Here is a 15900-nt window from a genome sequence, read left to right on the forward strand (position 1 = left end):
AAACTCAACCATACTGTGCTCTCCAGAATCTGTGATGAAAGACAGTACCTGAAGCTCATACTTCTGGCATCTAAGGCAATTGCTCCGGACCACCAGCCCTCCCTGCCCCAGTTGAGGGTGCACTGCTCTGACCTTTTTTGTCTCCCTAGCTCTGAGAACTCATTCTGTACCTCTACTTCAGTACTCACGTCTGGGTGTGGGAGCACTCCTAGCCTCAGTGGTTTTTTTGACTCTCCTTCATAGCAATTGAGCAACTCTCCTGCAAGTTTCTGGCCTAGTGCCCCTCTCTAGCCTGAGTATCTCCCACTGCCCCCAGACTCCAGAACCAGGGGATAGTATGTCTATCTGTAATGTTCAGCCACATGCAGGAGAGGCAGGACTTCTGTAAATTTTGAGGATACTTTCTGTTACTGAATGAATGATTCAACTGAAGGAGAGAGACTTGCAGAATACTCCTTCCTGTGACAAAGTAAACCTGGCATTTAAAAAATCAACTAATGGGGCTCTTTCTCACACAGAGATTTTCATTAAGTGTCTGGTCACTAAGTTGACTATGTACAGTGACTACCCTTGCCCATGGATGGCATGGGTGACTAAGCCTTAGATAAAACAAGGCTCAAGGAAGTACTAGTTCTGAATAAAGGAGTTGGACATTCCAGGATTATAACATAGTGAGAAAGGCAACAGCATTTACCAGAATAAGGCTCTACACTCTGCCAGGCACTCTCTATATATTATCTTGGCGTATTTTCACATTAAGTCTCTTGATCTACTTTATAAACGAGGAAATGGACTCTAAGAGAAATTGAGTTATTCAAAGTAACTCATATGGCAAGTGGTAGAGCCAGGCTTTGCTTGCAGGTTTGTGGGATTGCAAGCATTTGGTGTCTGCTTCACCTGGCTATATCCCAGGACGTTCATGGATCGAGGCTCCATCAACAGCTACAGGGATATTCATATATTGCTCCAGCTCTTACCCAGTAATTAAGTAATTAAGGTGACTTGTGGCTTCTGAGAGGACTACCTTCCTGAGATGAACTGTTTGCCAGGGATGTCTGGAAAGCCCAAGGTCTGCTTGCACAGTCACAACCTGACTCACCTTAAGGGTGCTGTGCTCCAAGTTTAGCACCTAAAATTCAGTACGGAATAAATAACTATTTAAATATGAAAAAATAGAAACAACTGGACATTTATTGAGTAACCACTGTATGTGAAGCACTGCTATGAGTGCTTAAGTTGTATATTCATGTTTTCTAATTTGATCTTTAACCCTTGATATATTAGTCAGCGTTCTCCAGGGAAACCAAACCAACAAATAAAGTGAGAATTTTTATAGGAATTGGCTCACGCAAACATGGGGATTGGCAAGTTTGAGTTCCATAGGGTAGGCTGCAAGTTGGAAAATACTTACGAAAGGTTTGGTGAAGTCCTTAGAAAAAGCTGGCTGACTTCAGTAGAGATGGAAATTCTTTTTTCTGACTGCTGAAATCATTACTTTTCCCTTTAAGGCCTTCAACTGATTGGTTGAGACCACTCTCATTGCTGAAGTTGTCTTCTTTGTTGATAACAGCAGCTATAGATGCAATCAACTGAATAATGACTTAAATCCACAAAATATCCTTACAGTAACAATCAGACCAGTGCTTGCTTGACCAAACAACTGGACATTGCAAAGGGAAATAAGAGTAATTTCACAATGTAGAATCCTTAATAAGCACTATGTCAGTTAGGTGACCAAGATTAATACCAAAATTGATGAATTATGTTGGTAGTATGGACAGTTGATATGATGTGATGAGAATGTCAGTTTACATCTATTGTTTTCTATCCCCAAATCCATAAACCCTGTCCAACTTTGAGGAAAATATCAGAAAAACCCTAGTTGAGGGAATTCTACAAAATATTTTCTGAAAACTTTCAAGATCATCAAAAATAAGAAAAATCTGAGGAAGTGTCACAACCAAGAAGAATCCATAGAGATCTGATTACTAAATGCAATGTGATAACTTGGAAAAGAAAAAGGGTATTAGGGAAAACCTAGTAAATCTGAATTAAGTATAGACTTGAGTTAAGAATGTTACATCAATTTTAATTTCTTGATTATGACAAATATACCATACTAATGTAAGATGTTAAAGATTAAGAACTTTTGGTGTGGGGTATATGGGAGCTCTCTGCACTGTCTCCCCAAATTTTCTGATATCTGAAACTATTCTAAAATAAAAATTTAATTAAATACACATAAAAAGATATAAAAATGACTTTGGAATATCTTATTTAACAAAAAGAACAAATGGTAGAATCCATCAGAACCTTGGTGGTGGGATGTTAGAGGACTTTCATAATAAGAAGTCTATAGAATTTTTCTAAAGAGAAGCTGTTCTGTCTTCCTTTTTTTTAAGTTTTACAATTTTGGGGCCAGCATGTGGAATAGGATCTACAACAAAAGTTGTGAAATACTGAATAAGTGTGGATAATGCCAATGGTACAAGTCAGTAAGTGGTCAAATATGGTGGAGATATTACGCCCTACTGAAAATTCTGGAGAAACTTAGAGCCTTCTCAACATATTGCTAGTTTGAAGGGCATATAGTCTAATGAGAGTAGCCTATTATCTGTGTGAGCTCAGTTCAAGGAGTTCAGGGTCTCACATATTGTTTACTAGACCTAGAGGAATTTGAGAAATTTCACTGATGGATCAATGAATCCATTACAAAAGAAATACTATTCTGCAGTCCATTTGTTTATATTGATGAGTCTTTTTCTGTACAATGACTAGCCTTGGGAAACAAGGGGGAAGGGTGAAGTAAAAAAAAAAAAAAAATAGAAAGATGCAAAACAAAAATAGCACCCAGCAGAATTTTCCCCAACAAGTCCAAGAAAAAAAGATATATTCTTTTCTTTCGATATTGCAGTTCATGGTACTGGAAATCCAGAGCACTTGAGCTTACCAGGTGTCAAGCAAAATGGCATCCAGTTAGGATGTCAAAGGCCCTGTTGGTTGCATTCTGTTTATACTTTACCACATCCAGCTTATACTGATGGAGCATTTCCCTTTCCCTAGTCAACCAGGGAGCACAGTTAAACCCAAATGCAGGTATAGTTCAAGTATAGCTCCAAGTCCATAAACTCTGGATATTGTGCCATTCTGAGCTTAGGCCACAAGAGGTCCAGTGTGCTTCCTTTCCCTCTCTTTCTCTCTCCTTCTTAGAATCCTGCCACTGCTTTTGTGAATAAGCCTAGGCTTATTTGATTTCCACTGAGATTGACCAAGCCTAGCCCCCATTAGCAGAATTGCCCAGCTGACTCTTAGACTTGATAAGAAATAAGACATAGTTATTTTAAACAACTAAATTTTGGAGTCATTTTTTATGATGCAGTAGCTACTTCGTATATATGGAGAAGTTGGGTCAGAGAGAATTTTAGGTCATGTTAAGAATTTTGTATTTTATGCTAAGAGCTAAGGGAAGCCAGTGAAAAATTTTATGCAGAGAAGTGGTATGATTAAATTGGCATTCCATAATTTTCTGAGCAGTCAGAGAACAGTAGCTGTGCAAGGTGCTCTTATTCTTTAATCTGCAAATGACATCACAGTATGTCTTTAGAGGGCAATGCCTATACGCTTTCTTCTATCAGCTGCTAAGGTGTTTATTAGCCGGATTTTATCAATCTCTCTGGGTTCTAGAACCTTGAGATTTTAGGGTTCTCTGGGTCAGAGGCTACAACTATAATTCTAGATTCCACCAAAGAGCTGGTGACAGTTACAAAAATATTCATTAATTAATTCAAAATGGAACATAGTTCATCTGTCCATCCATCCATCCAATATTTTTCCTTTTACTGAGGATGAAATGTTCATGAGTCTGAATGCAATCCCTTATTGCTCTTTAGATCCCATGGTCAGTTTTTCCCTCATTACCGTTTTATTTCTATCTGCATATAAACATGTTTTAATTTATCTTTATTTTTTAAAGCTGCCTTGATCTCTTTGTCCTCCAGCTAGCATCTATTTTTTCTAGGTCCCTTTATAGCAAAATTCTTTAAAATAATAATCTTCATTCATTACCTCCAATTTCTCCCCTCTCATACTTTCTTAAATACAAACACGTTTTCCCCTACCCCTCCAACAAAACTGCTCTTGTCAGTCATCAGTGACCTCTATCCTGCTTAACTCAATAATTCTCTGTCCTCTTCCCTCTTAACCTGTCATCAGACATCAACGCAGTAGATTATCCTTTCTTCCTTGTAACCCTTTCTTCACTTGGCTTTCAGGATACCTCACTTACCTGGCTTCCTTCCTACTTTCCTGACTGCTACTTCTCAGTCTCCTTTGCAAATTCCTCCCCATCTCCCTGACCTCTTAACTTTGGATACTCCAGGGCTCAAACCTTCACCTTTTTTTATTCTAGTCACATTTATGAGTTAGTGATTTCATCCAGGCTCACAGCTCTAAATACTGCTTAATGTTGATGACTCCAATTGTGTATCTCCAGCCACACTCTTTCCCCTGAACTCCAGACTCACCTATACAACTGTCTATTTGCAATCTGCCCTTGGATATTATATAGGTGTTTCAATTTTAACCCACCCAAAAATAAACTTCTGATCTTTCTCTTTCCCAAACTCCTTTTGCATTCTTCCCTCTCTCAGGTGATGACAGCCATATCCTTCCTGTTACTTGACCCAAATATCTGAAAGCAATCCTTATTTCCTCTTTTTCTCTCACTGTACTTCTAATCCATCAGCAAATCCAGTTGCTTATACCTTCAAAATATAACCAGATTGCCTACTGCTCACCCAGGCCAAATCACCAGCTTCCTTTGCCTGGATTATGGAAATGGCCCTCTAACTACTCGCCCTGTTTTTCCTCTGGCCCTTATAGCCACTTCTTAACATGGCAACCAAAGTGATCATACAAAGTATTAGTAAGTCACTCCTCTGATAAAAACAAAACAAAAACACTCTGAAGTTTTCCTGTGCACTCAGAGTAAAACCTAAAGAAATTTCTGAGGCCTCTAGGGCCCCATATAATCTTCGCTCGTTCTACACTGCCCATGTTTGATTCCTTCCAGTTTCTTAAACACACCCAGAACACCCCCACCTCAGGCTCTCCACACCTGCTATTCCCTTTTGCTGCACTATTCTTCCATCATCTTCTGCCCTCAATATCATTGGGTCTGTACCTGAAGTCACCATCTCAATAAGATCTCCTTCAACCCCCTATCTAAAATTTCATCCCCCATAAATGTCCTATCTGCCTTAACTATTTTATTTTTCTCATTAACAAATTTCCAATATAGTATATCTCTTTTGTCTCCCCCACTTTAAGGTAAGCTCTGTAAGGAGAAAGAGTTTTGCCTCTTTTTGGCTCTTAGGTAGTGGTCATATATATAGGCTTTCAGTAAATATTTGTTGAATAAATGAGTAAATAACTATACATACTTTGTCTATCATCTACCGTGTGACACAATCACATTTCCCAGAGAGTCTCCTTGCCTGAGAATACCTTCTCTCGTAATGGAAGTGGACAATGCCCAAATGGTCATGTATGGGAATGACGGTATCCAAAACAACTGTCAGGCAGAAAAGGATGTCTGGAGGCTACTGCTGGAAGTTACCCCAGAGCCCATCTAATTTCCCTTCATTTTTCAGATGAGGCTAAAGAGGTCTTGGAAAAGCGATCTCATATTTACTGAGCACCCACTTGGTGTCAGGGACTATTTTAATTGTAGACACTTTGCAAAGATCTGGGTTTATTGTTGAAAAATCTGTTCCTAATTATTAGATGTGAGAATGAGGAAGTCTGTTAACTCCTCGGGCCTCAGAGTCTTCACGTGCAGAATGAGGGCTTGGACTAAGCCTCCCTATGGCCACAATTTCATCTTCGGGGCGCTGCGATAGCATCACGTCACCTGCTGGCCTCTTTGGCTTTGCTGGTCTTTTCCAAGGTTTCTCAAGGTTACTAATCCTGACCTGTCAGCCTCTTCTTCTGATTGGCTTTGAAATGCAAGTTTCCAGGAGCTCCTAAGTGCCAAATCCCAGGGAGAGGGAGAACCACATTGAATATTTAATTGCTTCTCACTTGGCTCCTGCTGAGCCCTGCCCAGGTTAGGGTCAGATCTGAAGCCATCTGAATTCTTTAATAATCACTACCTTTACAGTCTTCTCCAAAGGTTCAAAAGGAGGCACAATTTTCATCCCATTAATATTAATTCATTTGCTGTGGGGACTTGTTCTGATGACATATTTTCTTGTTAAATATTCATTGCTGAAGCTAGCAGTGCACTGCAGACTAACTATTACTGGGTGAAAATTGGAGCAAATCACCATTAACTGCTATTGACAATTGTCTCTGATTTGTCTCCCTGCCCTTTGAGAGGCAACTTCCCTGTCAGTTAAAGTGTGTCCTGGTCCTCCTTAGGAGTGGAGTAGGGGGTGGGGGGGGAGGGAGGGCTTTTGCTAAGCTCCTTAAATGCCCTTTGCTTTCTCTTTGATATATCAAAAGCGATAGGACCAGGACACTGTTCTGAATTGAGATCGGGCTGCATAAATCCTCATGGTCAAGGCTTTATGGCCTCTTCTTGTGCATCCTGCCCTCCACTGGCTTCTCAGCTAATGGACTATTTAGATTGGTAGAGTTTTCTAGACAAAATCCCTCATTTTACATACAAACACTCTGAGATTTAGACATGTAAAGGGAATTGCTCAAAATTACATATTAGCTAGGCTAGAGCTGGGACAAACCTCAGTGACGGACTCAGCTCATTATTTATAAAATCAAAATTAGTGATCTGTATTTTATAGATAATTCGTTGCATCATGTAATGTTTAGATCCCCACAAAGACCTCCAAAATCAACGTGCTCATCAAATGCTTTCAAACAGAAATCAGTCAACAGGTTTTGTTTGACTCCCACCCAGGGGTTCTAACACCATGCTTCTAGGCATTGTGGAGAATCACCTAATGTGAACAACTTCCATAACTACAGAACAATGATCAAGCACAGGATATTAGCAATATTATCAGTAAAACTGCAGACCTCTACAATATACTTTCTATGAATTCTGTTTTGCTTAACTTAGAGTCAGACTTTACTGCCTACCTCCAAAGGCCCTAACAAATAGAAAGGATTAGCTGAGAAGAACTAGAATAAATTCCTTCTGGCAGAAACTTATTCTCTAGGATAAATTAAATAGCGTTAGTGCTAAGAACCTATTTTTTTGGCAACTCTTTTGCTTTTGGTCTGGATCTTTGTTTGGTCATTCTTGTTTCAGTCCTGTTGTCAGCTTCTGCATCTGGCACAGATGTAAGAGGCCTCTTGGGTTCAGTGGTGATCGGAGACACAGAGCGGGAACCAGTCTCAGTTACACTGAGCAAGAGTGCTTTGGACCTGTTCTCTCTCTCATTTGCTCCCTTGTTCCTCTCTCCTCTTCCTAACAATTAGTGCCCAAACCATGCATTCTAAGACCTGAATTAGCATTGTGACAAAATGCTGCCTCCATCTGATGTCTGCAGCTGGAACTTTGATATGGTGCTATTTTACTTCTGCACCTGGACTAGAGATATGCAGGTCCGAAAGGATTGCCACAGTTTTAGGGCAAAGTGACCTCAAATGTCCTTGTAGCATAGTATCCCTCTGTCCTTGTCTCTTCTCCTCTAAGCACTCTCTCTTTGTCCCTGTGTCTCCATTCTTAACATTTCCCTGTGTATTTACAGGATGGGATGCATGCACCTGTACACCTTCTTCCTGGCTTCTCCCCAATTCTTGGCCTAGACTACAAAAGGAAAAAAATTGCCAAGTAGTGCTATGAGTCCAGATTGCACAAATTTCCACTGTGGTTTTATCTTTCCAGCTGTAATTTCCCTGGCAACTACTCCTAAATCAGACCAGGCTCCCTCCCTCTGTTCTCTTCCCAATTAGGCATTTAAAATTCAATTTACAATTTTTCCCTTTAACATCCACACAGCCTGGCTTCATCTGCTTTGCTCTCTGATGATTATGAGCCACCCTTTATTGAGCACTTTGTATGTTGGGGGCATTTTCCAAGATAAGAGACTAATGGAATTTTTTCCCCAATCTTGTATGTAGGCAACATTTATGAGGTGAGCACAGGCCAGTTTACTCTGGCAGGAACAGTGGCCTGCTGGGTGTAGATTGGTAGGTGGAATACTGGCCAGTCAGTGCACCTAAGTCTATGAGCTTGAAAACAATCCTTTTGTCCCACAAGCTGTCTTGGAGACCGATATTAGGCATAAAGGGAAGGCTGAGGAAGCTTGGCTCTGTGCCATACTATACGTTACACAAAGAGAGGTAAAAAACAAAACAAAACAAAAAACAACTTACAATTAGTGGACAGAGTTAGAACTGAAAGCCAAAACCTCTGATTTTTGCACCATACTCTACTGCCCTTCTGTATAATTTTAAAAATAGTTAAGATATTTTAAAGTATACTTTAACATTTAATTACTAAATTGCTTTATAGGTATTTAAAGATCAAAAAAAGTCTTTACCTTCTTTACCTTTCTAAATCAAACCACATCTGGCTCAGGCATCAACCCCCAGAATTGGTGGGAAATTCAAACTCTGTCATTTTGGAGGTTTCCTTCTTTTAGGGAAAGACCATATTGGAAACGTGTAGCTTCTGGAGTCAAGACACTGGGTTGAAAGCCTTCTGCTCTCCAGTCTGTTGTGAGCATTGCAGGGAAGCTCACTGTGCAAGCCTGTGCTGCTATTCCACACCCGTGCCTCATGCCCACACCTCCCCCAGCAGCAGGACCGTGGTCACGGCTGCACAAGACCATGGCCCTTGAAGTCCGTCAGCTGCATCCACAGGTCATCACAGGCCAACAACTCTCTCCTACGTTGGTGCTGGGTGGGGCCCATGCAGCTCTCTGCCGCTGATAGTGCATCACCCCAGGGTCTTCTAGACTCAAGAAGTTTTGTTTCCCTCCATCCAGCTGTATAACCCGTGCCTCCGTGAGCAGAGCCTTTAAAAAATAAGGGTTCACTTCTTCCTAGAGGTGGGAAGCCAAGACTACTTTTGAATAAATAATTGAAAAGCTTTAGAAAGGGAAATATAGAAAGAGGGCTAAGGTGTTGTTTCAGTCTTGTCTGGGGTTTGGTATGCCATCGCTGACTTCCTGTTAGTGACATTGAGCTTTCCTGGGGCAGTATGGGTGGGAAGAAGATGGACATAGCTGACCTGTTCTCCTGGATTGTTACTTTGAGGCCTGTGTAGACATGTTGGCCAGCCCAGAACGTGGCATGACATCTTGGCAGGTTGTGGCCCAGACTTTTGTTCATAGGCAGGTATTGGAGTGGAGTGTGTATATCACACTTTCCACAATCAGACAGAGCTGGCTTGGAACTGCAGCTTGCCACAGCTCAGCGCTGAAAACATGGGAAAGAAATTTAGTGTCAGTGAAACACAGTTCCCACGTATGTAAAATATACAGTTTTATAAGTGTGACTTAACCTCTCGGGGTCTTAATTTTCTGCTATGTAGAATCTTGGGCTAAAGAATGAAATCTAAGGATATTTCCAACTTTAAGACTTGGCTTTATTTTTTTTAAATAATAATATGCCAGACTATTTGAAATAAATTAAAGTTCGCAATTAACTGCTTATTGCCACTGAACTCAGTAATGAAGGAATTAGAGATTTTGTTTTCCTTTTATTATTTTTTATGTTTTATTGTATACCATAACGGATGTTACCATTTACTCTCAGGTAACTATGTGGAGTGACATAAGCTAATTACATACTTTGTAACCTCAAATCAGCAGAATCTCACAATATATCATGATAATGCCCCTGTATTTCACTGAGAGAATAGGCTATTGAAATACCAGGTTAATTATGTATGCATTTAATAGAATCATGGCATGGGGTGGCAGGTGGGGTAATCAGAGAGAGAGAAGATGTGGAGTCAGCTAATTTGGCCCCAGGTACTTAGGACTGCATAGTTGTCCTCTGCTGCCAGAGTGGATATTTTGGTTGCACTTATTTGTACGATTATAAAAAGCCTTTGCTTTGCAAAGAAATTTATACTATACAAAATATATTCATATATATGAACACATTTGATTCAACAATAACCTTAGGAATTATTAGACAAAGGAAACTTGCCTGTATTTTTTCTACAAATGAAGAAAGTGAGGTGTCGAAAGGTGTAAATCTTGTCCATGGTCACGAAGTTATTACATAGCGGGGCTAGGAGTCAAACCCAAATCCATTGGACTCTGAATTCATTGCTCTTTCTTGATTACATTATGCAGTCAAGAATGTTTAAATATAAGAGGCAATGGAAAGCCACACCTCATTTATCCCAGAGCATCTATCTATGTGTTACTTCCTTCATGTGTGTGAGTTTTCCTCTGTAGTACATACTAGCAGCTTTTATGATCTGAATCACTTAAAATGATTTCTAAGTTTGATTATTCACTTCCTTGTCATCTTAAATGGAGTGCATGAACCATAGCTCACCAGCTCTGCTGTCCAGGGTCATCATTAAGAACATGATTGAATCTGTGACTCTCAGGGGGCAATACATAGTTCAGAAGAATTTGTTCCTAAATGAGCAGATCCAGATTATTGTCCTAGCCAACATTTTGCTTTGGCTCTCATCATTTCTCATTTATTTTCTTACTGGCAGTTTATTTCTTGCTGTTGTCAGTCTGTTGGCCTCTGACATTGTTGTATTTTACCTTATCTAATCCACCCAGGGGACCAGATATGCAAATGTGTAAGAACTATGTGCAAACTAAGAGTTAAAAGAAATTTACTGCAGGCCTGTGAGTCTCTCAATGGATACAATTTGTTAGCTTTAGTTTTCTTCTGACTGCTTGGAACCCCTTTGTTCAGATTCTGGGTCTCAGTTCTGTCCTTGGTAGCCAGGGTCTCTGAATGAATGACCTTTGGAAAAATGATGTGTTGTTATTATTACAACACCATAACCTATAAAATGAAGAGCCTGATTATCAGCTATCTGGGGTGGCACCAGAAGACTAATGAATGGCAGGTAATAGCCATCACAATGAGCCCCTCCTGCATTAGCACTTTTAAAAATCTCGACTGAAATCTAGTAAAAGAGGGAATAAAGTTCTGGAAAATCTTGAGAATCCACTAGCTTGTTGCTTTACATAGACATTACTTCATTCACTTTCACACTATCTCTATGAAATACGTGACATAATTCTCATTGCATGGATAAAGAAACTAGGGCTGAAAGCAACAAGATACATGCCAAGTTCATACAGCTAAAAAGTGGCTGAGGGAGGATTTGAATGCTGGACTCACTGCAAGGCCACGTTCCCTTTACAGTCCCAGGATACCTGCCTCTACCGTACCCCAAATTATTCTGAGGAGGAAAAATGTGAGGTTGCTCCAAATGCTTTTTTTTTTTTACTATTATTATCAGGGAGTGAGGTAAGTATAGAGAAAAAGAAAAAGAATCATTAATACGATACAGCTCACTCTGTTTACAGTTTCACCTGAAGAATAGTTAACGTGTGTTTTTCCTTCCAAGAGAGGATAATTTGCAAACGTATGCATCTAATAAGCAGCCTTTAGTCTTGGCAGCTGATCTCAGGAGAATGGGGACATAAAAGTGTGAGTCTCTTCATCCAACAGATATTAACAGTTTCATGCCTGGCAATAAGAGGCAGTTGGGTTTGTTCATTGGAAAGAGGTGAGTAGGGTTGTTCCTGGCCCTGCCTTAAAGAAGCAGCGAATTCTGTACCACTAACCAAGTACAGGGAAAAACCTCCTTCTGAGCTTCCTCCTCTAGGAGATCTGGGGACCCTGACTGTCCAGGCTGTGAGCCCTTGAATGAAGTATAGAGGAATGGAGGGAACAGGGCAGAGCATCTCATTTCAGATCTTCATTGAGGCGAGGAGATAGATGTGGCAGTTGTCCACCAAAATCCTGTCTCAAACAAGAATGTTGACTACAAGCAGCTGGAATAAAAGGGTATGGCAAAGCAGGAAGTGAGCTTTTCCTTCAAGGACTTCAAAAGAGTTCCAGACTCTTGCAGCATTACATTTGGAAAAGATCTTCACTGTCATATGGCATATTCCCCTCATTGTTCATGTAATGATCCTGAGGCCAGAGAGGGAAGTTTTTTCCCAAGTCTCAGCTGGCTGATGTTGGAGAATGGATGGATGAAAGGTCCATCCAGTCTTTGGATTACCAGGGAAGTATTTTTTTTCTCACATTCATATAATCACTTGTTCATTCAACTAGCAGTCAGTGAGCCTGATACTGCTGTGGACAGTAGGGGTGGAAGACTAGAAGAGTTCTTAGAGGATGGAAAAGAAGTTCTATAAAAGAGGTAGGTTCTGGTTGCAAGAGGAGAACAAACTTACCTTGCAGGCACCAAAGAAGGTGCTCTCTTGCACTGGATATTTTTGAGAATTAGGAGAAGTTGGTCAGACACACCTCAAACAGCCATACCTACAAGGGGAAAGCACATGTGGCTGCTCCAAATAGAGAGGAGCTATGTTGGCTATGTTTCCCTAAATTGGCATTGGTGGGTGGATGTTGCAGCATCTATCGACACTGTCTTTGCCATGTTATCAGTCCTTGCTTACAAGCAGCAGGCTGAACCAAACTGGCCTCCTTCCAGGCATTCTTCCTAAATGGATAGTTTCCCCTTTTTTCACTACCCCAGAGCTCCAGCGACTTTCCACAAGCCCAAGTGTCTCCACTGCTGGCGAGTTCTGGAATCCTGAACTCTCTTCTAACACTTCCTCTTCAATCCAGAAATCATTCTTAAACCTCTCATCCTGAAAAAAATTATCCTCCAGCTACTGCTCCATCTCTTTCCTTCTCTAGTCATCCAAAATTCTTGAACGACATAACAAGTTTGTGTCTTTCCTTGTATTTTCTTTTCAAGTCATTGCCATCTGGTTCCTATCCCTGCCAGTCACTAAGGCAGCTCTCCCTCAGTGCTCCTTATTTTATTGCACTTAATTTTTCCATACACTTAAAAAATTAAAAAAATTTTTTTTTAAAAGATACTTAGATTATATAAATGTCACATAAAAAATATAGGGAATTCCTATATGCCCCGCTCCCCACACCTCTCACATTTTCCCACATTAACAACATCTTTCATTAGTGATGTATATTCATTACAATTGATGAATACATTTTGGAGCATTGCCACTAAGCATGGATTATAGTTTACGTTGTAGTTTACTCTTTCTCCCACACAATTCTGTAGGTTGTGGCAAGATTTATAATGGCCTGTATCTGTCATTGCAATGTCATTCAAGACAATTCCCAAGTCCCCAAAATGCTCCTGTATTACACCTGTTTTTCTCTCTCCCTTCTCTCAGAACCTCCAGTGGCCACTGCCTATACATCAATGATATAATTTCTTCCATTGCTAGAATGACAATAAGTGTATAGTAGAATACCAGTAAGTCTACTTAGTCCATAGTTCATTTCCCAATCCTGAGGATTCTGGGATGGTGATGTCCACTCCACCTCTAATTGAGAGGGGCCTATGATCCCATAGGGCTGATGGATGGAACTCCCTTGCTCATAGTTGTAGACTCTCTTGGTTCCTTGGTGTGGTAGTTGTCCATTATCACTTCCATGTTGGTTTTTCTGGGTTAGATTGGAGAGTAGGTGTTGCAACTCTGACACTTTTGATAACTTCTTCCCTTGTAGAACTCTTTTCTGTGTGGCAACACACTTCCTTGGTTTTCCTACTACTTCTTAGACTTCTGAGTGTCCCACACTCATCACAAAAGCTGGCATTTCTCAGGATTCCTTCCTTCTACTATGGGCAGAGGAGACTAGACTTGTTTTCTGGTTTTGACAAGACCGTCTACGATGAAGGCTTTCAAATGTCTGCCTCATCTCCCACTTTTCAGACCTTATGCCCAACAATCTGGTGAACATCACCCAAGATGTTCTACAAAATCTTCAATCCCAAACTCACCATCCTTCCTACTAACCCTGCCCCTCTTCAGATCATTGCAAGCACTAACATTTATCAAATGTTTTTTGTGTGCACTATATTAAAAGTTTTGCATAGAACATCTCAATTTATCTCCATCCCAACCCTATGAAATATTACATTGTCTGCATTTGGCAACTGAAGAACTGTGTAGCTGAGAGAGGCAAAAGAAATAGTCCAACCGCCAGACTGCTTGTCATCCTTTCTACACCTTGCCCCTTGGGCTCCTATTTCTGCCCCTTCTGCCACTGTGTCTCTAAAGTCTCCATGCTTTGCTTACTGCCCTGAGAATTCATAGTCATCCTTTAACACTTGGTCTAACATCACGTCCTCCAGAATGGTGAAAGAAGATGGAACCCTTCATTCTCTCACAGCCTACCAGTGTTAGTAATTTTAAATATCCTGTGATTTTTCACCACTCTGTAAAAATCATCTGGCTATATTATTTATTAAGAATAAAAATTCTCCAACAAAGGGAAGGACCTTGTCTTATTCATCTGTGTATCCCTATTGTATATCATGGTGCTTAGCTGAGAGTAAATGTTCATTAACTGGTTACTAAATTTTTGCAAAAATGCCCCCATAGGCCTTGAGCCTTTTCAGGCCATCCCCAGCATCCAGAGCTACCATTGTTCTCTTACTCTTCTCCCAACTCACTCTTCTCCTTATTCCTTTAAGGTGTTTATAGTCTGCTTGTGAATCAATTAATTAATACCCAAATCCGTATCATTTTTTTAGTGTCTACTTTATTCCAGAAACTTGGGTGGGTAAGAATAATTGCAATTGTACAGCATCTAGATGTTATAATGTTCTTTCACATACATTGGCTTATTTAGCCCTTATAGTAATTTTGGGGAATGTATAGTTTTGTTAGGATTAAGCTTATTTTATAGCATAGGAAACTAAAACTCATAAAGGGTAATTTACCTGCTCCAAACACGTAGTTAATGTGACGATAACTAGTATGGGCTAGAATTTTAACCTTAGTCTTCTGGTTCTATGTCTTACATTCTCTAAAATTGTAAGGAATTCAATTTCTGACCAAATGGAGCATTTCATTTAGCACAGAAATGAAAACAAACATTGGCCAAAAGACAGGATAAATACGTCCTAGTACAGAAAAGCTCTAGACTTAGAGGGAAAGAAACCTGAGTTTAGTGCTAGGTCTGCAACTAACTAGGTAAGTGAATTTGGCAGGTCTCTTCCCTTATCTGGAACTCATTAAAAGAAAAAGTCTCTTTATGACCTACCATTTTATGTGTTGACTTCCTATTAGTAAATCATAGGTTTAATAAATGCTACTTCTAATAAATCACAAACTTACAATCAACAAAGCCTTTTGAAGGCTAAAGGTAGGGCCCTATTGAGACCAGCCTGGATGGGGCTGAGAGAAACAGGATTCAGTATAGCATCAAAAACAAATAGAATAGTAGGAGAATATCAAGATGTTTGAATACAAATGTTGGAGAATACAACATTATAAATATGTATGTGTGTTTGTGTATGTGTGTTGGTATGTGGGTATATATGTGTATATATATGTGTGTGCATGCATAAGGATGTGTATGGATATGTGTGTATGTATGTATATATGCATGTGTGTATCTGTGTCTGTACTTCTGTATGTATATGTGTATTTGAATACATGCATGTTTGTGTCTGTATGCGTGTATGCATGTGTGTTGTCAGCAGTGCCACAGATGCCTCTCTCCTGCTACAGGGACTATGGCCAGGATAGCTCTATCTGAGGAATGACAGATGCTGCTGAAAAATGAGTCTGAAATGCCCTCCCTGCCCCAGTGGGCACTAGCTCAGGAACAGGGTGGGACATTTGTCAAGGCAAGGGCTGCCATACTTTCTAGTGTCAGGAAAAAAAAGGAGTACCAACCAAAATTCCTGAAAGCACTTATGGAACAGTGTGGTGGTTTGAA

The sequence above is a fragment of the Dasypus novemcinctus genome, chromosome 25, assembly GCF_030445035.2.
Source record: "Dasypus novemcinctus isolate mDasNov1 chromosome 25, mDasNov1.1.hap2, whole genome shotgun sequence".
Taxonomy (NCBI): domain Eukaryota; kingdom Metazoa; phylum Chordata; class Mammalia; order Cingulata; family Dasypodidae; genus Dasypus; species Dasypus novemcinctus.